Here is a 21,819-nt window from a genome sequence, read left to right as displayed (position 1 = left end):
TCCACCACTGCTCTGAGAGTTGCTGAGCTATTTCCAGGGTGCAGGAACTGGAGGTGTCAGGACACCACACCAGGAGAAACCCTTCTCCATCTAGGACTGCTGTTCCAATCAGTTCTGGAAGCTGCCACAGACAAAAGCTCTGTGTATCTCCACCCTTGAGCCACTGAAAATGTGCTTGCTGCTTCAAGATGAACCAGCAAGAAGAGGCTTTTCTTGGCCTTGAACCCTCGGGCTGGTGGGCTTGCACTCTCCCCATTCATCTTCTCCTTTGTCCAAGACTGCTCCAGGCTTTCCAGAAGGGCAGAGCCTTCAATTCATCCAGACTTTTCTGCCTTTTTTCTGTTAGTACCATGGGGCAGCTTGGGAACTGTCAGCATAAACAAAGTATTCTGGGGACCCTGCATGTCCAGAAAGGCTGTGGTTCCCCCGCCCCCCCATCAAGATGGGCCCTGCCAATGCCCAAACATAGAATGATTGCAGCTAAATGTCAAGGGGGGGACGGGGGAGATTATGTACCTTTTCTCCCCCCATCCCTCTCTGGTCTCCCCACCGTCTAATTGTAATTTCCTGTGAAATCCTTCTGAGAGTGCAGAAAAATCCTTTTGAGCCTCTGCTAATGCCGCCTCCTAAATCCGTTCAGGTTTCTTCTCCCCTCCCTCCGCAGGCTTAGAGAAAGCTTTCTGAAATCCTCCTGAAGTTGAGGGGAGCTGGTGGAGAGCAAGCCACATTTGCTGCTTCCCCCTACAGATGCCCTCCGCTGTGAAAGAGGGAGCCCCACTGAGAGCCAAATTGCTGCCTCTGAAATCCAGAGTGCAATGCTGGGGTTCCCCAAGCACGCGAAGAGTGAGTGAGTTGCACTTCATGCATGTTCAGAAAACTCCAGCCTTACGTTGATACCTGATGGAACCTGATGGTACCGTTTGTGCTACACAGAATGGTTTGTGTTCCACAATTTGCTTCATTTCCCAAACCTGAGTTGTGTATTTTGGATGAAAACAGAAGGAATGCCCACTGGATTAGGCCAAATGGGCCACCTAGTCCAGCCTCCTATGGCCCATGGTGACCCACCAGCCACCTCTAGGAAGCCCACATACAGGAAGAAGGGCAGACCCCTCTCCTATAGTCTACTGCTGCTGCTGGATCTTCTGGTAGCCACCATGATGGGTGACAGCCCTTTGGGCCTCCATGAATGAGTCCAGTCTCCTTTGAGTGCTATCTGTGCTGCCTCGACAGCCCTGCACCCTGTGCAGCAGTGCAGGATAGGGCTGGGCCGTTCTTCATCTATTTCCTAATGACCCTAATGATACCTGGGTGCAGGTATCTTGTGTGCTCCCTGAGGTGTTTGGTGGGCCATTGTGAGATATAGGAGGCTGGACTAGATGGGCCCTGGGCCTGATCCAGCAGGGCTCTTCTGATGTTCTTATGTTCTCATTCATTAGAATTGCAGCTGGCCATGTCTTTCGTCACTCCTTGCACATGTTAGGATTGTCCCCATCGGCCTAGGAAGACAGTGGCTGGGAACCCCATGGGAGAGCATCCAAGGAAGGGCCTCTGCGGCTGCATATTCTCAAAGATCTGAGAAAGAGAATCCATGCGCTTCTGTTAAGTAGACAAAGAGCACATGGAATAGAAGTGAGAGCGGAAAAGGAGCTACATGAGGTCCTGGCGAAAGCTCCAAGTGTTAACCTCAAAATTGCTGGAATACGTTTTTACTTCAGAGTAAACTACAGGTATACAGCAACTGTTACCCTGCACATGCCCGATCTTGTCTGATCTCAGAAGCTAAGCAGGGTCAGGCCTGGTTAGTACTTGGGTGGGAGACCGCCTGGGAATACTGGGTGCTGTAGGCTTCTACCATAGTCTTTCAAGACTGAAGGTTGCCAACTTTAACCTACTGATGTATTTTATCATCTCTGTGCCCTTATATGCCTACATCTGGGACAGAGGAGGTTCTGTGTATGAATGTGCATAATCCACTTATTGACCAAAACCATCTAAGAGGGTTGTGGAGACATGCAGAGGAACCAGTGCTGTGTCCCTGCCCTCTCTGGGTGGGTGGACTCTCAGGTCCCCATTTGCTACTAGGACACGTTCAGGTTCAGCCGTCGCTTGGCAGAAGTGGTTTTCCGTGGGGAAAATGCCCCTCACCCAAATATGCCCCTACCTGCTTCTGCGCTGCGGTCCCAGGCCAAACTGCAGCTGCTTCTCTTGAGGAAACTGAAGCCTGTAAAGAGGATCCCGCCCTGGGTCCCGTTAGGGAGAAGGGCGGGATATAAATAAAGTTTATTAGTTTATTATTATTAAAGAGGATGCTCTTCTGATGGACATTGGTGGAGATTTTCTCTGCATGTTGGGGGTGGGGCTCTCCTGCTCTCCAGGGAGGTTGACTGTGCTGCTAATGGTATATTTCTGGAATGCCATTATTTTAATAGTGTCACTTTACTATCTTTATTGCCATGTATGTTTTTATGCTTGTAGCTGCCTCAGGTGCCTCGTTGGTGCAGGGAGGAAATGTAGGATCAAAACTGACTGACTAATTGAACGAATCAATGACAACCTGCTGAAGCTCTGAAGCTCGCTTGGCCTTCCAGGGCTGGGCAGCAGTGAGCATCTGGGACTGGAACAGGAGAGGTTGGGAGGCAGGGCAGGGGGCAGGTATGACGAAGCTCCCCTGTGTCTGTCTCTCCCTGTCCGCAGCTCGTTGTGAGGTCTCAAGCAGAGAAACATCTTCCACACTCATGGAGCCCATGTTGTCCCACTCACTCCCACTGGACATGCTGAGGGTGGAACTTCAGCTGACCTCTGGACCCTCCTCCTTTGGAGCCCATCTAGCCCAGCATTGTCTCTTCTGTTGGGCAGCGGCTTCTCAGGATCTTGTCCGTCCCTTGGAGCTGAATGTCCCAGGGATTTAACCAGGAGGCTTTGCTTGCGAAGTCTCTGCATGTCCAAATTAGGCAACTGGTTCTTAGCTGGCCTGCCGCTCGCCAGCTGAATTCACCATCACCAAATTGAGAGTTGTGAAAGGGCATTGTAAAGGTAAACAATCAGTGTTCGGGTCACAAAGAAACTAAGAGTGCATCTTCTGGCTAAAAACAGCATCTTTTTAAAAGAAAAGAGAAGGTTTGGAAGGTGGAAGGACTGGGCCATTGGTGCCTGAAGGTTTGTTCCATTAGCTCCTAAGCATCTGTCAGGGGTCTCCTTAGCTGGAAGCCAGATACTCAGCTGGGCAGCCTCTGGGTCTGAGAGAGGGATATGAGTGCTGCCCCCCTTCTCCCAGCGAGTGCAGATGCTGGTTATCACAGCTGGCGCATACCTGCAGATCAGCACAAGCCAGATGTGTCTTTTTTCCCACCCCCAAAGTGCTCAGCGAGGAGGTGAAGGGCTTGTCCTGAGGGGTGGGAAACAGGCCTGCCTGCTCCAGGGGGCAGCCAAGGGTTCTTGGCCGCTGCTGCCGCCTGGAAGGGGGCCTGCGCCTGTTCTGTGGAGCGTGAAAGATGAGTGTGTGACCCGGGCCAGGAACCTCCAGGCTCCGCACCGTGGATTAGGCTGTTTCAGGGGCCTGCCTGGGCTGGGAAGAAACACCCCGAGCATCCATCACGGAGGAGAGGAGCAGGGCCGCCTTTGCTGCCTGGGGAGGGTGTGCATGTGTGTGTCTGTCTTTTGAATCTCCGACCAGAGCTAGCAAGGGACGCAACAGCTACACTACACTTCCTCTAATCCTTTCTAAGGTATTTATCTCCCAGCTCCTGTCCCGGAGCCAATGAGCAGCTGGCCGCTTGCCAGCCCTTGAAGAGTGTCCAAATCTTGCAGGCTTCGGGGTTTTTTCTCAAAGTTCCTGAGCCCTATAAACTTGTCACTGAGACTAAAAAGCTCAGCTGGGAAAGGGATTATGGTAATGAAGGGCTGCAGCAGCCTCAGAGAGCTGGAAGGAAGTGTCTGGTCTGGCTGTGGTGCCTGCCGTCCTCTCCGTTCCAGCCAGGGGCTGGCAGGAGGGCACAAGGTGCTCTGTCTGCAGCACCCTAGGGAAGGGGGGCTCCCCTCGCCCCAACCTGGGCTACTCCTGTTCCACTCAGTCTGCCAAGCCCACCACGCCTACCCTCTGCTGTGTCCACAGAAGTGCCTGCTGCCATCCCGGAGGTGAAGTGAGAGCCTGTGGCCCTCAGGGTGCCAGGGGCTCGTCCTCCCAGCCAACCCGTGTGCCTCCCAAAAGCATCTGGCTGGCACTGTGGGAAATGGAGCACAGGGCTTGGCTGAGACCAGTGCCTCAACAACCCAGGCAGCACCTCCTATCCAGGCAGTCCACTGGTCCAGCCAGAGCTCAGTATTCCTGGCACTGACGGGTTTGGGGCAGATTTGGGCCTGTGCAGAGATGCTGCCAGGGACTGAGCCTGGGAGGACCTTCTGCAGGCAAAGCAAGAAGGGCTCCCCTCCAGTCCAAAACCACAAACTGAAGAAAAGGCTGGCATGGAGGCCAGCCTCCTCCAGATCATCTCCCTTTCCAGAACTTAAATGTCCAGCCCTCCCTCCCTGATTCCCTCCCACCTTCTCTCTCGCTCTCGCTCTTGCTCTATCTATCTATCTCTGTGTGTTTGCTGTATCATTCCATTCTCTTCCTCCCTCTCCCCCAACACCCTATGTTTGTGAAGTCCAATGAATGCAAGGAACCACCCCCAAGCTCTTCTGCACATGTGTGAGTCCTCCGTGCCACAGTGATGCCCACTGGCTAATGCCCTCTGAATGACACCTGACTTAATGGGGGATTCAGGCAAATTCAAGGAGATCAAGCATTAGCCATGCTGGCTGGATGGACCCGCCATGCTCAGATGCAGCCCTCCTGTGTGTGCCAAGTGACATGAACAGAGGAGGGCAGGCCACCCCCTTCATGCAGTCTCCTGCTGCTGCTCGTAGAGACAGGCTGTGGGTTTCAGAGCTTTGTTCTGCTTCAGCAGTCATTGTCTTCAGCAATAAACAGGCTGTTCCTCTGACCCGAATGGACCAAAAATGCTTCCTTTCTTTTTAGCTTAATTTCCTTTACAGCTTTATCCCCAAATAGTTTTCTCTCCCAAAAGTTCATTTCCCACCCCATTCTCCAAAATTAGTTTTTTTTTCTGGAAAAGAAAATTATTTCCCCCACCCCACCCCCCTGATTTGTCCCCTTTGCTTCCTCCCCATCAGAACTTGCTCATCTTCTTTCTCCTGCCAGCCCTGCCTCCCCTCCGGCCTGCCCAGCCCATGCAGTCTGCACTCGCTCTGTTTTTCTCGCCCCGTTGCCTGGCGCCATGCCAACTCTCGGCACCTGTCCTCTCTGTAGCCCAGCCTTCATGCCCCTGTTCTCCAGGATCTTAAAGAGGAAAAAAGAAGCACTTTGAACATGCTTATTCACTTATTCATTTAAATGGTTAGAGGCTGCCCACCCACCCCCCAATAATGGGGCACTCAGGGCAGCTTATCCTATTCATTAAAATACAATAAAAAGTAAAGGCCGCATACAGTAGCATTAAAATACAGAAAATGCAGCAGTAATAATACCAACAGAAGCATTTTTAAAACAACAGCAGAACCACCCAAGTAAATTAACCTAAACAGAACCAGCCAAAGCAGATCAGGCCATGTCTCAACTAAAAATAAGGAGGGAGGGCCAACCAAGACAGAATTGTTTTAGCACCCACCAGGAGGTCTCCTCTGGGGGGGGGGGGAGGATAGTTCTTAATTTGACTGGGAGGGAGTTTCATGAGATTGACACCACAACAGAGAAGTGGTCCGTCATTGCCACCAGCCTGGCTTCCAATGGAGTGGCACCCACGGGGTGGGGGGTGGGGCTTGAATGACCTGAAGCAACCAGCCAGTTCTTATGGGTGCTGCAGTCCCAGGCTGTGAAGGGCCTTAAGGGTCAAAATGATCACAGAACAAATTAGCGGTGGGTGCAGCTGTCAGATCAGTCGGAGGCAGTTCAGTCACCAAACTCCCGCAGACAACCAGTTCGCCCTGTTCTGCTCTAACTGCAGTTTTCAGAGTCTTCAAGGGCAGTGGAGTCTCGGCATTACCAAGACGTGGTCTGGTCTGACCAACCCAAGGACAGACACGGCCGGTACCCCAGCTTCTGCTGGGCACAGGCCCCCCACTGGCCACCACTGACAGCTGGCAATCCAGGCGCAGTGGAGAACCCTGATGCACCCCCAAGCTGCAAACCAGCTCTTGCAGAGAGAGTGCAACCCCCGTCGGGACACTGCAGGACCTGAGTCATGGTTCTCCGTACTGGGGAGGGCTCCATTTTGTCCAGATTTAGTTTCAGCTCATTAACCCTCATCGAGTTCCCAGCAACTTCCAGGCAAAGCTCCAGGATTTTGACACCCTTCCTGAGATCAGGTGGGAAGATCCCTTCGTTGCTTGACATGGGAGAGAGCCATCAGCCAGTCCCAAACTCCCACCACTGGGCAGGCCTCTCTGAAGTGTTGCCTCAGGCACTGTCTTCTCCTACCACCTCGGCAAATGGGAGCAGAGCACTGAATTGTCATCCCCCCTCTCCCTCCCCCCGCCTCAGGTCTCTGGGCTATCCAGGCATTAAGCTCCTCCCGTCCTCATGCCACATCCAGAGACAAGAAACTCTGCCGCAGCAACTGGGGCACCTGTTGCTCTCAGAGTGCAGGGCTGGTCAGGCAAGGGCTGGTATGCTGACCTGGAGTGCAGTGGAAAGCATTTGTTGTGTGAGCAATTCACACAACAGCTGAGAGACTCTCCAGGTGTGTTTTGTGAACAAAAATGCTATTTTGCAAGTTGATTCCAAGAAGTCTTCCTTCTCCTTCTGTCCCTACCATGTTCTCAAGTCACACAAAGTTGCTCTTAGTTTCACTAGGCAAACACACCCAGAGTGAAACACACCTGGGGAGCGTGGGGTGAAAGGACCGTTCTTCCACCATCATTAGGCAGAAGGAGAGTTGCCAGCTTGCAGAGGCAGCGGAATCCAGGGCAAACCAGGACACTCGCTGGGCACCAGGAGCGTGGCTTCACACGTCACAGCAACATGGCTGTGTGTGGACTGTGCCAGAATCAGCCGTGCTTGGCCCCAAGTTGGCCCAGGGGAGCCAGCAGCAAAGCAGGAGGAGGAGGTCAGCTGGAAGAGGCAGGCATTTGCAAACCCGCTTTGCTCTGGACCGGGAGGTGACTGGGGTAATAAGGAGGGGATCCTCTGAGCCCAGCCTGAGGTATGGGTGACTTCCTTGAAGGGAGGCGAGATTCTCACACCCACCCAAGGACCAGTCCCACCGTGAGGTGGAAGCTGTGGGAAGGGAAGAGCTGCCTTGCTGGCCAAGGAGCAGGCGGGCCAGGGGCCCAGCAGTGTCCTGGCAGCAGGTCCCTCCCGGCTGCTGCTCCCTTTCCAGGGAGCAGGTGAACAGAGGTGATGTTGGAGGGGTTTTTAATTAAACATCTGGAATCCTTGGCAGGCTTCCTGGCTGTCCAGTTGCTGCACCTCTGGCCACCCCAGGGACTGCTGGAGAAGTTCCTCCCATTCTTCCAACCATTTAGGGGAGGGCACCGCTGCATGACTTTTTTCTCTGCCTGAATGGGAAAGAGAGGAGGCTTTCAAAAGAGGCTGTAGCTGGGCGGGAAGATTAACTTTTGCTGCAGAAGGAAGGAGGGGACACATCCAGTGGCAGAAGCCAGGGCTGGCCCAGCCCAGTCATGAAGTGGGCTGATGCGGCTTGCTTCAGTGGTGGATGGCAAGAACATAAGAACAGCCTTGCTGGATCAGGCCATAGGCCCATCTAGTCCAGCTTCCTGTATCTCACAGCGGCCCACCAAACGCCCAGGGAGCACACCAGATAACAAGAGACCTCATCCTGGTGCCCTCCCTTGCATCTGGCATTCTGACATAACCCATTTCTAAAATCATGTCTTTCTGGCCCCCACTTTCCTAGAAACCCCTAGGGGGCTGGGGATAAGAATAGGCCCTCAGTTTGGCTGTACTTGTCGTAAGAGGCGACCAAACAGCCACCGGGTAGATGGGACTCGTCAGCCTGGGAAGGCAGCTCATCTGAGAGAAGGAAAACTCTGATCCCAAACCTCCACTGCCTTGTGGCTACATCCAGTTATGGAAAAGGCTTCAGGAGTCAACCTCGAGGCAAAATCCGGAGCCGGAGTCCCTGAGGCAGTCCATGGCTGAACACAGTCATGTTCTGGCAACTCCTGTGATGCCGCTGGAACCAACCATATTGGCTTCTGCCTTTCCATTGGATCATTTCAGCAACGTGGAGAGGGGGGATTTGCTGCATGGGAAAAATATCCTCCATATCTACGTACTTTACCCAGGCTTCACACACTGGAGAGGACACTCTGTTCCAGAACCATCATTCAGAGTGTGACACCATAGTCTTCCGAGACTGAAGGATGCCAACAACATTTCCTAGAAACTGAGTCCTGGTTGGGGGGAAAAACAAAACATTGGCATCTTCATCACTGTCCCGTATTGACCCCTCACCCCAGATGGAATAGCAAAAGGGATGCCATCTAACACTCACACAGGCAAATCTGGAAATCCATCTGTGAGGGAGGGGGAGGCAAAGTGTCCTTGGTGGGGTGGAAGCGCAGAGCTCATGCCTTCCCCGTGCCTCCACAGGGACAGTGTTCGGAAGATATATCCTTGACGGCAGCAGTGTGTTTCTGCTCTTGGTATGACAAACAGCAAGGCTGGTGTCCCCAGAGACCCCCCTCTCCCCAGATAAATCTCCTGCTTCCAGGAGTTCTGGGGGGACAGCTTTGCCGAGGACACCTGACTCTAGTTGATGGGCCCCTGTGGTGTCTGATGATGCCTTCCATTTCCCCCTTGTCATATCCATCCAGAGAGACAGGGAGAATTGATGGTCTCCTTGGGAGCCAGAGCAAGGTAAGGCAGCTGGGACAGCAAGGGGAATAAATCACGCCGCTTGCTGAAGTGCAAGGCAAGGCTGAGCTGCACATTAATACGAACGGGGGCTCCTGACCATGCAGCAATGTGGGCAGAAGGGCTCCTCGGGCCCCCTGAATTATGACCTGGAGCAGGAATGCTTGTGGCTTAGATGCATTCCCATGGAGTTGCAACTCCTGACCCATCCAGGGCTTCTTCAAGATTTGGAGGTGGTTCTCTGGAGGCAACAGCTGCTCTCCTGCTGAAAGGAGAAGGAATCCTGAGGTGTGCTGACCATCTGAAGGTCATTCTGTGATTCTTTGGTTTAGCCAGTTGTTTTGAATCCTCACACCAGAGATGCCACCCATGCGCTTGCCTCAGGGCTTCTAGGAAAGCCTTCAGGATTCCTCAGGACTTCCTCCAGAGTGACTGCTGCTGGATCATCTCTGAGAGGTCTGGTCACCTTCTCTGAGAGGTCCCAGTCACCTTCTCCACCCTGAGCAGGTCACACAAAGTGGAAAGGCAGCTCCCCCACCTTGAACACGACTGGTGCCGCTTGGCTGTTGCCTTGCAGTTCATCTGGGCTCTCTCAGTACATCAAGGCAGGCAACTCCTCCTCTGTTTCAGAAACCCCTTTAACGTGACCTGAAACAGCCTTCTTGGGAGATGGATGCCACCATTTTCCTGGCCATTACCTGATGACCTGGCAGGAGGGCTCGGAAAGTTAGTGTTGATCATGTTTAATGATTGGTTTAAAGCAGACAGAGCCTGCTGGGGCCATCTGTCATTGGTGATGGAGCTGCGCAAAGCCAAGCGCTGTCGCCTGGACCGCCTCTGTCTGCCTTAGCTGGATGGTGCCGTACTTGCCTTGGCAGTGATAATTTGAACACTGTTGCACAGTGTGTACAAGCAGAGGTGGCAGGGCTCAAGCCAACCTGCAGGTGGCTGTCGCTGACCTAGTGGATGGGATGGGGGAGAGGTGGTTGGCTGAAATGTACTCTGTACGTGCTCAGAAGCACTCTTCCTTGTTATTGATATATTCTAGGCTTGGCCCAGGACACTGTAAGCAGGTTCCAGACCTGAGCTAGCAGCAACCCGGCCTGAGCCCAAAGGAGTCCTGGCTCAGAAGTCACTGTGGTGCTGTAGCCCAAACTAGATTGGCACAGAGGGGAAGGTCCAGCCCACTGAGGAGACAGATAGAGCAGCTGCTTTGAGTTCAGAGGCAGTGGCCAGTGCCCCCATGCCTTTGCACCCTCTGCTGCAAAGCCTGAGAAGCGAGGCTAGCCCTGGCACCACAGGGAGTGGAGCACTGCCTGGGTGGCACGAACCAGACACAAAGGAACAGGGCAGAGGGGGGGGTGTGGCCAGAAAGAGTTGGGCAGCAGCAGGTGGAGGTGGGGCTTGGGCTCACCCTGCAGAGGGAGGAATGTGCACAGCACAAGCACCACCCATCTCTCTTATTGGCAGGGGGGGAAGGCAGCTGCACAGCTGCAGCCTGGTAGGGGAACCCAGTGGATCATCTGCAGATTCTCCTATTTTGTGGCAGGACAGCCTGAAGCCTCCATCTTTGGCAGGCACTGCTGCCTCCCTGACAGCTTCTCTCGTGCCTGAACTTCCAGAGCCAGGAAGACTAGGCTGTCTGCCCTTGGTGGGAGCCTGCCTTGCCCAGAGTCACCTCCAAAACTGCTCCCTGTGTCTTAATGACTTGGCCAGGCACCTGCCAGGCAGGCATGTGGAAGGGTGTCTTTGCTCCTTGCTGCAGCCAGACCTGGTGCAGCTGACGTGTGAGCAGCAGGATCCGGACACCAGAAAACGCGGCTGCCTCTCTCCGCCCGTCCTCTTTCAGCAGATTGGCTCTGGTCACTTCTGCCCTGCTCAGCTTCTGCGCAGCTCGGCTGGCCCTGCAGATGGAGCCAGTGGCCTGAGTCAGCCGCTCAGGGTTCAGTGAGAGGAGGCCGCCTGGGCTTCCCAGCAGAGAAGCACCTTTCCTCTTTCTCGCTGGCCACTCATCTCTCTCCCTCGTCCTTCTCCCTTCTGAGTAGTCTGGCAGGTCTCCAAAAACCGCATTAAGCTGCCCCCCTTATCGATTGGCCTTTGCTATTTGATCCTTCCTTCCTAATGCAAAACTCAAATTGGTAAGGCGGGGGAGGGTAAGAAAAGGTAGTGAGACTCCAGTCAGGAGAAATGCTGAGTTGGCTTTGGGAAATATAGATTTTATTTTTTATTTTTATTTTTTTTTTGGGGGGGGGGAGGGGATATAGATTTTTATTTTAAAAGTTTCATACTACAATAAATAATACAAAGGAAAGAAATCACATTTTACGTTTTCAACTACAGTCGCATTACATCAACTGTTTAACTAGAACACAGAGACATCACGTCATAGGTGGATTCACCCCATCTAACCACTCCCACCATTTTCTCCACCTGTCTCACCCTTTCGTAAGCCACGACACTGTATACTCTGGAGACCACAAAGCAGACCCATCTCTGCTTGCTGGTGGACTTTTTCTCCTTTATTGCTTTGCCCCTTTGGATGCCCAGCGCAAAAAGGACATACAGATTTATCAATCTTGGCGTAGACCACGGCACCTCCCACCTATCGTCTCCTCCCCTCCGTCGTCCCGCATTACTCGTCCTCTCGGGTCACCTCATACCTCCCGCCAGCTCCTTCTCAGAGACGATAGTCTCCCAGGCCTGTTGGGCCAGTTAAAGACCCTCACTATGCCCCTCCACAACTCCTTCACCAGCATACACTCTTGGACGAAATACACTCTTGGACTGTTTCTATCAGCAGCGGGGTGCCTACCGATCTAGAGGGTCCCGACCCCGAACAGGTCGGCCTCTTGCACCTCTTCTGATCTTCTTGCAACCGTGGGTTTGCCGCTCCCACCCTGAGGACCTGATGGAAAGCCCTCCACTTTAATTCCCATAAACTAAAGGGGATTCTCTTCTCGCTAAAGGCACTGTGTGCCACCTTCTCCTGCAAGAGGTACGCAGAAAGGTGCACCTTACTTTGCTGTTTCTCTTGGTGAGGCCTCATGATAAACTCCTGTAGCGTCGTTTCATACACATAACGCTTGAGTTGTTTCCCTTCCAGCCCACTGGTCTTATACAGCTTGTCCGAGAGCCCCAACTCCTTCATCAGAGTCACCGCCTCCCTCATGTACTCTGGCAAAGATCATTTTATCGCCTGAATGAGTACGTATCCTGTCTCTTCTTTCGCCCACAATTTCTGTCCCCAGGTCGTCTTTTCCAAAGTGTCTCAGAATTGAGCCCATACAGATGCAAAGGCTCCCCCCTCCTGCAGCCTCTGCCTCCATTTCACCCATTTGCCAAAGTTATAGGAGACAAAGGTCGCCAAGAACAAAGATCCCAGAGCCCAAACCCCTAGTCCTCCTTCTTTCACTTTCTTATATGCCATCGCTCGGGCAAGAGGGAAGAGGGCAGTGCCCCACAAGAAAACAAAAACCTGATGGATAACCTTGTCCACCACCCGTTTCGGCGGGGGATAGATTGGACGCTATCGGAACACAATACACGTTGACATAACTTACCCTCTGGTACAGGTTCAAGTTCCATTTTTTCCACCTCTTCAGTTTTTCCTCCACCTTAGAGGCCCGCTTGTCGGTTTTCACCCTAAACCCCACGCACCCCATGAGGTTAACGGACCGTGGCGAGGCAACACCTTACTGGCTGGGGACTGCCCAGCTTAAGGCGGGCGGTAGCTGCCCAATGAGATGCAATGATCTCTCCCACCGTCGGAAGCAGCCCCTGGCGTCATGCTCTACGCCAATCGAGCAAAGACTTATAACCGGTAAACTGCTGCTTCCCGTGTTGTGCTGACGCCGTATGGCGAAGTTGGAGTGTCCTCTCCAGTGCGCGAAGCCTGGGTAAAGAAGGTATGGAGGATAGGCTGTTACCCATGCAGCAAATCCCCCCTCTCCACGTCGCTGGAATGGTCCAATGGAAAGGCAGAAGCCAATACGGTTGGTTCCAGCGGCGTCGCAGGAGTTGCCAGAACGTGACTGTGTTCAGCCATGAACTGCCTAAGGGACTCCGGCTCCTGATTTTGCCTCGAGGTTGACTCCTGAAGCCTTTTCCAGAACTGGATGTAGCCACAAGGCAGTGGAGGTTTGAGGTCAGAGTTTCCTTCTCTTAGATGAGCTGCCTTCCTAGGCTGACGAGTCCCATCTACCCGGTGGCTGTTTAGTCGCCTCTTACGACAAGTACAGCCAAACTGAGGGCCTATTCTTAGCCCCCGGCCCCCAGGGTACACGACAAGCGGATCGACAACTCTGCACCATGCAACAGAAAACAGAAAACTACTGCCCTAAAGCTGGGCACCTGGAACGTTAGGACAATGACACCTGGCTTCTCTGATGACCTGCAAGAAATAGACGACGCACGCAAAACAGCTGTCATCGACATGGAGCTGAGCAGACTGCAGATGGACATTGTCGCCCTTCAAGAGACTAGGCTGCCAGATTCCAGATCTGTCAAGGAGAGAAATTTCTCATTTTTCTGGCAGGGAAAACCACCAAACGAAACCAGGGAACATGGCGTTGGCTTTGCGGTCAGAAATACCCTGCTGAAATCCATCATCCCACCTACTGTGGGAAGTGAAAGAATTTTGTCCCTGCAGCTCCAGTCATCAGCAGGACCTATCACTCTCATCAGTGCTTATGCACCGACTCTGTCGTCTCCAGCAGAAGCCAAAGACAAATTCTATGATGACCTGGCCACCACTGTCAAGAAAATCCCTGTAAAAGAGCCATTGTTCATCCTCGGCGATTTCAATGCTAGAGTTGGTGCTGATAACAGTTCATGGCCCACTTGCTTAGGTCAGTTTGGCACTGGGAGGATGAACGAAAATGGCCAACGCCTGCTAGAGTTTTGCTGTCATCACGGTCTCTGTGTCAGCAACACGTTCTTCAACACAAAGCCCCAACATAGAGTCTCTTGGAGACATCCAAGATCAAAGCACTGGCACCAGCTCGACCTGATCCTCACCAGACGCTCCAGCCTTCCCAGCATCAAGATCACACGCAGTTATCATGGTGCTGCCTGCGACACTGACCACTCCCTGGTGTGCAGCAGAGTGAAACTGCAAACAAAGCGACTGTATCACATGAAAAAGGAAGGAAGACCTCGCATTGATACCAGCAAGACCCGGGATCAGAGAAAAGTGGAGGAATTTGCACAAGCGCTTGAGGAATCTCTTCCAGGCCCGGCCGACGCAAACGCATCCAACAGATGGGAACATTTCAAGAATACCGTTTACAACACCGCCTTGTCCATATTCGGCAAAAAGACCAACAAGGCGGCAGACTGGTTTGAAGCCCACTCTGAGGAGTTGACACCAGTCATTGAGGAAAAGAGGAGAGCTCAAGCAGCATACAAGGCCTGTCCCAGTGAGCGCAACCTGCAGGTCCTCCGAACTGCTCGCAGCAAAGTCCAACAGACTGCCAGGAGATGTGCTAACGACTACTGGCTCCAGCTCTGTTCCGAGATACAGATAGCAGCTGACACGGGCAACATCAAGGGGATGTATGATGGTATCAAGCAGGCCCTAGGTCCAACATAGAAGAAAATTGCCCCTCTGAAGTCTGCCACAGGCGAGGTCATCCAGGATCGGGCGCAGCAGATGGAACGCTGGGTGCAGCACTACTCTGAGCTATATTCCAGAGAAAATGTAGTCACCGAAGAAGCACTGAACAACATTGAGTGCCTGCCTGTGCTGGAAGAGCTTGACAGTGAACCAACCCTAGAAGAACTTCACGTGGCCCTGGACTCCCTTGCCTTTGGCAAGGCACCTGGAAAAGACAGCATCCCTGCTGAAGTCCTAAAATGCTGCAAAGAGATCATCGTCACTGAGCTGCATGAAATCCTCTGTCTCTGCTGGAGAGAAGGTGGAGTACCTCAAGACATGAGGGATGCAAACATCATCACGCTGTACAAGAACAAAGGTGACAGGGGTGACTGCAACAACTACCGCGGCATCTCTCTCCTTAGCGTTGTAGGAAAGCTGTTTGCCCGAGTTGTACTAAAGAGGCTCCAGGTACTTGCAGAGAGCGTCTATCCAGAATCGCAGTGTGGATTCCGAGCCAACAGGTCCACCACTGATATGGTATTCTCCCTTAGACAACTGCAGGAGAAATGCAGGGAACAACGACAGCCACTCTTTATAGCCTTCATAGATCTCACAAAGGCTTTTGACCTGGTCAGCAGAGACGGCCTCTTCAAGATTCTCCCCAAGATTGGATGTCCACCCAGGCTCCTCAGCATCATCAGATCTTTCCACAAGGACATGAAGGGCACTGTTGTCTTCGATGGCTCCACATCAGACCCTTTTGACATCCGAAGCGGAGTGAAGCAGGGCTGTGTTCTTGCACCAACCTTGTTTGGGATTTTCTTCGCTGTCCTGCTGAAGCAGGCCTTTGGAACTGCAACAGAAGGCATCTATCTCCGGACCAGATCAGACGGAAAGCTCTTCAGCCTCTCCAGACTGAGAGCAAAATCCAAAGTCCAGCTGAAATGTCTGCGTGACTTCCTCTTTGCCGACGATGCAGCTGTCACTACCCACTCTGCCAAAGATCTCCAGCAGCTCATGGATCATTTTAGCAAGGCCTGCCAAGATTTTGGACTGACAATCAGCCTGAAGAAAACACAGGTCATGGTTCAGGATGTGGACTCACCTCCCTGCATTACAATCTCTGAGCATGAACTGGAGGTTGTCCATGACTTTGTGTACCTTGGCTCAACGATCTCCGACACTCATTCTCTCGATACCGAGCTAAACAAGCGCATCGGTAAAGCAGCTACCACGTTTTCCAGACTCACAAAGAGAGTCTGGTCCAACAAGAAGCTGACGGAACATACCAAGATCCAGGTCTACAGAGCTTGCGTCCTGAGTACACTTCTGTACTGCAGCGAGTCATGGACTCTTCGCTCACAACAGGAGAGGAAACTGAGCGCTTTCCACATGCGCTGCCTCCGACGCATCCTCGGCATCACCTGGCAGGACAAAGTTCCAAACAACACAGTCCTGGAACGTGCTGGAATCCCTAGCATGTATTCACTGCTGAAACAGAGACGCCTGCGTTGACTTGGTCATGTCGTGAGAATGGATGATGGCCGGATCCCAAAGGATCTCCTCTATGGAGAACTCGTGCAAGGAAAGCGCCCTACAGGTAGACCACAGCTGCGATACAAAGACATCTGCAAGAGGGATCTGAAGGCCTTAGGGATGGACCTCAACAAGTGGGAAACCCTGGCCTCTGAGCGGCCCGCTTGGAGGCAGGCTGTGCAGCATGGCCTTTCCCAGTTTGAAGAGACACTTTGCCAACAGTCTGAGGCTAAGAGGCAAAGAAGGAAGGCCCATAGCCAGGGAGACAGACCAGGGACAGACTGCACTTGCTCCCGGTGTGGAAGGGATTGTCACTCCCGGATTGGCCTTTTCAGCCACACTAGACGCTGTGCCAGAACCACCTTTCAGAGCGCGATACCATAGTCTTTTGAGACTGAAGGTTGCCAATACAGTTAGAGGCCCACAATTTCCAGTTCTCTTCCCACCCTCTTTGTTTCAGTCCAAAAATTGTACCTAAAATTTTTACAGATTCCACCTATTGAACCTCTTGTTTCCTTTCATCCATTTCAAAAACAGGCCCCATGGCCCTCACCTCTATGTTTTTCCCCCTCAACTCAAGAGAATAACATTTGGTTTTATCCTCGTTTATCACCGCTCCCGAGGCCCTGCTATATTCATCTATTATTCCCTTCAATGTCTCCATCTCACCCACGTCGCTAACCATAACGTACGCATCATCTGTGTGGGCTACCATTTTTATGGCATTCCCAGCCTCTGCAATATTCCCTTCCCCACCCATGATGATTCCCTTTATTCTGGGCTCTGCCTGGAGTATATCCAGCAAGGGGTCTAATGCCAAAACATAGAGGAGCGGGCTCAATGTACATCCTTGGCGTATCCCTGATTCTATGGGTATGATTTTTCCTTTCCATCCGTTTACCTGCGGCATAACCGATGCCTGCTCATACAGAGTTTTTATATAGTTTATGCAGACCTCTGGGACACCCTTTGCCATCAGCGTTTGCCAGCGATACTTTCTGTTTATTCTGTCAAAGGCCTTAGATTGGTCCATTTGTAGAAGTATCCCTTTCCACTCTCCCTTCTCCACCATCTGAAAGAGCTCTCTAACCAGAACTAAGGAATCGGTCATCTTCCTCTCTCGGACAGCACTAGTCTGGGTCCTCATAATCAACTTAGGGGCTATTTTGGAAAGTCTGTCATTCAAAAACTTTGCTAAAATCCTATAGTCAATGTTTGTCTGAATAATGGGCCTCCAGTTTTTAGGCAGAGTAGGGTCTCCCTCTTTATAAATGAAGGTTAAGATTCCTCCATAAAAACTATCTCTAAATTTGTTCTCCTCCCATAAGTCTCTATTAAAAGCCATGGCTAGGGGTTTGGCCAATTCTTTCTGAAACAACTTATAAAAGGTGTAATTTAGTCCATCGGGACCCGGAGCGACACCGTCTCTTCCTTTTCTTATCACCTACAGCACTCCATCTTCTGTTATGGGTTTAGTCCTTACTAGGTGAGTCATAAGCATCCCTAGGCATTTTCATCAAAAAGTCAGTCATGATTTGCTCTTCTATCTTTTTCTCAGTGTACATTTCCTGGTAGTGATTATTCATGATGCTCAACATCTCATCAGTTGAGTATTTTGTCTCCTATCCTCCCGACTTTCGAAGCCCTTCAAAGTTCCTGATCGTCCTTCCCACCCACCCCCCTTTCGTTTCTTCTCTCAGTCTTCCTGCTCCACAATTTGCCCCTTTGATCTGTATTTCTGCTTTTGTATCTGGCCTCTCTCCTCCTCCGGTGATATTCTTGGATAATCTTCCCATCCCTCTCTAATTTCTTCTTATTCCATGCCAGTCCTTTGTTGATCCTCTGATGGGCCTTCAGAAAGCCAAAAAGGCCTCTATGGTACTGGGCCAGTTCTTTCCTGTACACGTACGATGACATCGCGATGCACTTCTGCTTAATTTCCCTCTTTAGCTCCTCCCACCATCTGATCAGGTCGTTCCTTCTGACCTCAGTTAATTCTCTCCAAGTGATAATACACTTCTCTATTAGTTCTTTATATTCCTGCTCACGCAGCATAGAGGGTGCAGTCTCCACCTTGGTTTGCCACGAAGGGTCAGGCTATTGCCGTACAACTCTATGGAAAGGTACCCGTGATCTGACCAAGGGGTCAGTCCTAGCCTGCAAGATTGCACCATCCAGTCCTTCTCTGCCCACACCCTGTCTATTCTGCTGGCCACCATCGGGTGATAGTAAGTAAAATGTCCGCCTGCCATCTGTGGAAAATTACTCATATAAACCTTCCTGCAACTTAAAGGAAAAAAATCTTACCCGTTATCAGTTAAAAGCGCTTTATCTTCTAAATCTAAATTAAGCAAGAAGGTGTTTAGGTTCCTTTCTTCTGGGGTCAGAGGACAATCTTTAGCCGAGCGTCGTCATATCTCTCAGATTACACCCGTCTTCTATTCTCTGCCTGTTACTGAAGTCTCCGGTGACTATGAGGGACCTGTTGGTGATTGTGTAATCTTTGAGTTTGGCCCACAGTTCCTTCCTAGGTCCAGCCTGGATCGGGGCGTAGATCGCACCAAATCTATAGTGCTTCTGATATTACTTCCCGTCCCTCTGTATCCCAATGATGTTAAAATCAAGGACGACCAGGTGGCCTGGGTCCACTTCCACCGACCTCTGAATTTGTAGGTCATCTCGGTTTCGCGCTAGAATAGCCACTCCTCCCGTTCCTTCGGTCTTATAGGACCAAATGGATGGACCCCACATCCAGAACCTCTGAGCATTGCTCCTGTCCTCTTCACCCTTAAAATTTAGCTCCTGCAGAATCACAAGGTCGTGGTTCAGACGATTCACGGCATCAAGAATTTCCTCTCCTCTTTTGTTGTCTCAGATCCATCACGTTCCTTGTTAATATTTTTAATTTTAACTGAGCCATTAATATAAAATATAATAAAATAACAGAATTCCAATGAAAAATTACTACTTAAAATCCTACTCAAATCAAATATTTGACTGTTATGGCTCTAGCGACATCTGATGTGTCCAGTTTGCTTATCTCTGTGCCGTTTCCATCTTTTGCACCGTGTGGTGTGCATCAGACGGATCAGATCTTTGAAACTCCATTAATTCTACCTCCTCAGAATTCAAGTCCTGAGGCGCAGCCATACATTCAGCTGAAGCACGGCCTTCTGCTTCCTGGTCTGGAAAGTCAGTTTGGTTCGCCCCATATGTCTGTGGATCAGGAGGACAGGGCAGGGGGCTCTTCTCTTTCTGCACCATCGCATTGGTTTCCTTTCCGGGTGCCGCTTCTCCCTGAGTTTCCCTTCGGGCTACCTGTCTTTTGGATGCCGTCCCCCTGTTTATCTCCTCCTCCAGCCTTGTGGTCTCCTCTTCCAGCCGTGCCAGCTGCGCGTTAGTGATCATTATTTCCACTTCCAGCCTCTTAATCTCAAAGATATTTTCGGTGGAGGGTTTCTTTCTCAGGTTCTCCTGCCACACCTTTAGGAATTTATTGGTTTCAACCAGATGCTTATATTTACTCTCCCGCTCCTTCCACAGATCTGTAAGAATCTTCTGTTTTGTGTCCTCCAGAGGTGGGGAGTTCCTTCTCACCTTCTTTCTTTCCTGATTTTTTGGTCTTTGAGGCTTAGGGTCTTCCTCCCAGGTCACCGTCTCCCTGGGGGATTGGCAATGGTCTTTCTCATTTTGCCTTTTACTGGTCTTCTTTTGTTCACCTGTGCGGTCTTTCCTCCATTCCTTGGATCCTTCATGTCGACCCTCTTCTCCCTCCATCGCCTCTGTCTCTTCCTCCTCTTGCGTCTGGAGTACCTGGAACCTGTTGGTCCCCATGGGTGCCTGGGACGGGGTTTCTTGGCACTGCATTCTAGATCTCACACCGCCTCTCTTCTTCCTATTTACGGTTTCCCACCGTTCTCGTCTCTGGGCATCTGACTCTCTTTCGTCCACTCCTCCCGAGCCCTCGGCCACCGACTCCCTCCTTTCCTCCCTTCCCAAGGGCTCTCTGTCTTCCTCCTTCTCCTCCCGTCCCTGTCGCATCAAGTCATCCTTGATCCTCACTACCGCCGCTCTCTCCATGTCCCTTCGGAAAAACTCCGGGTATCGTTTGTTGAACTCTGATTCCGGGCAGTATCTGTAAGCGTGTCCAGACTCGAGGCATAGACTGCAGGTCACCTCTTTATGGCACATGCTGGTCCTATGTCCCCTCACCCCACATTTGGAGCATAGCTGTGATAAGCAATTTTTCCTAATGTGGTCAAAGGCCCCACATTGAAAGCATGCCGGGGGCTGGCTGCTATACCTGGTGGTGCCTGTCTGCTCCCATGAAGAAATATCTTGGGAGGTGCCTGATTTGGCCCGTATACGGATCCCTCTCCAGTGAAATAATCGCCCTAAACTCCCCTGTCCAATTCCCTCGGTTGTCTCCTTTTCTGGTGACATTACCACTCTGCACCTCTGTTTTAGCCAGCAGTTGAGATCCTCCACTGGGATAACAGTGGTTCTAAAGAATACCGTTAAGACCTTTGTTTCTCCTCTGAAGAGTGGAATGACGTTGTACTCTTGCAGAAAGCTCACGTCACACATCGAAGCGGCTCTGCAGAGCTCCCAGAAGAGCTGATAGGCCCTTTCAGAGACAAAACAAAGGTCTATCTCCTTCATTCCTGGTGGGTTGATAATCGCCAGGATTTCTTCTTTTGGGAAATTCAAATACCGTTCCAAGAACTCTATTTCTACATAATCCCCAGACAGTTTCTGCTCCACCTCCTGCCCTTTATATTGCATTCGGACTACAAAACGCTGCCATGGGTCTTTTTTCTCGGCATGGTTTCGTAAAATCTTTCCCAAAACGTATCACCCTCAAACAATTCCATCTCAGTGGGCCCCTCTGTTTGAGGCGTTCCCACGTCCGGTACCCATGCCCGCCCCTCCGGATGCGACCCTCGCGTAGGAAATACCTCCGGATGCGGCCTTCTCATAGGAGGTACCTCCCCAGCCTTCGGGTCTCTTGTGCTGGTCTGTTGTCTTTTCGAGGGGTTCTCTTCCCTCCCCGTCGCTAGGGCCAGGAAGAGAACGAACCCCGACGTGTGGTGCGTCAGAGTTACTCACGGCATCTCTCAGTCTGTTAGCAGAGCCTTCAGGGCGAGGTTGCTTTCTCCTGGCTCCTGGGTCCGTAGTCCAAGCTGACTCCCCTGTGGTCTCAGCTCCGACATTGTCCTTGCCTATAGCAGTTTGTCTGCTCTCAGACACACGTGTTGGTCTCACCAACGGATTTCTATCCTTCAGTGTCTCTGAAACATCTTTCTGTGTCTCTGGAACGCGACTAAATTCCTCAGGTTTGCGTCCTGCTTCCTCGGAGGTTGAAGGTACAACAGAGACGACCAAAGTATGCTGCCCTTTGGAGGTTTGGTTCAGCCCCTTTTCCACCTCTTTCACCCTCCCCGCCTCCTCCATCCTTTCCACCACCTTCTTCCCTTCCTCCACCCTTTCCAGTTCCATCTCTTCCGCTTCTCCTCCCTTCTCCTTTCCCTGTTCCATCTCCTCTTCTTCCTTCAACTCGGCCTCTGACGCCCAGTTGAGGGGCAGGGACTCTGGATCTGAAGTTGCGCTGACACTAATCATTTTAGATTCTCTGTCCCCTCCTCCCTTCTCCCACTGCAATATCGTGTGAGGGCCACTTTTGCCCCCCTTTCCCTTTGCCGGGGTCAGTTGCTTTCCCATACGACCTTCCTCACCCATTTGCACGGACACCTCCGTAGAGGTGGTCCCCTGGATGCTGAAAGGGCTCCTCCGCTCATCTCCGTCGCCG

General features: G+C 51.7%; 1 protein-coding gene and 1 pseudogene across 1 annotated transcript in view; both read left to right on the top strand.

Moving 5' to 3' along the window:
- Window positions 1–21,819, top strand: part of CNTFR (ciliary neurotrophic factor receptor) — a 138,920-nt gene that overhangs the window by 71,504 nt on the left and 45,597 nt on the right. The gene's annotated exons all lie outside the window — the stretch shown is intronic.
- On the top strand, window positions 1,731–1,850 carry LOC136642356 (5S ribosomal RNA; annotated as a pseudogene).

Source organism: Tiliqua scincoides, chromosome 2 (genome assembly GCF_035046505.1).
Source record: "Tiliqua scincoides isolate rTilSci1 chromosome 2, rTilSci1.hap2, whole genome shotgun sequence".
Classification (NCBI taxonomy): Eukaryota; Metazoa; Chordata; class Lepidosauria; order Squamata; family Scincidae; genus Tiliqua; species Tiliqua scincoides.
The sequence above is the reverse complement of the archived record's forward strand: the minus strand, read 5'-3'. Positions and strand labels throughout refer to the sequence as shown.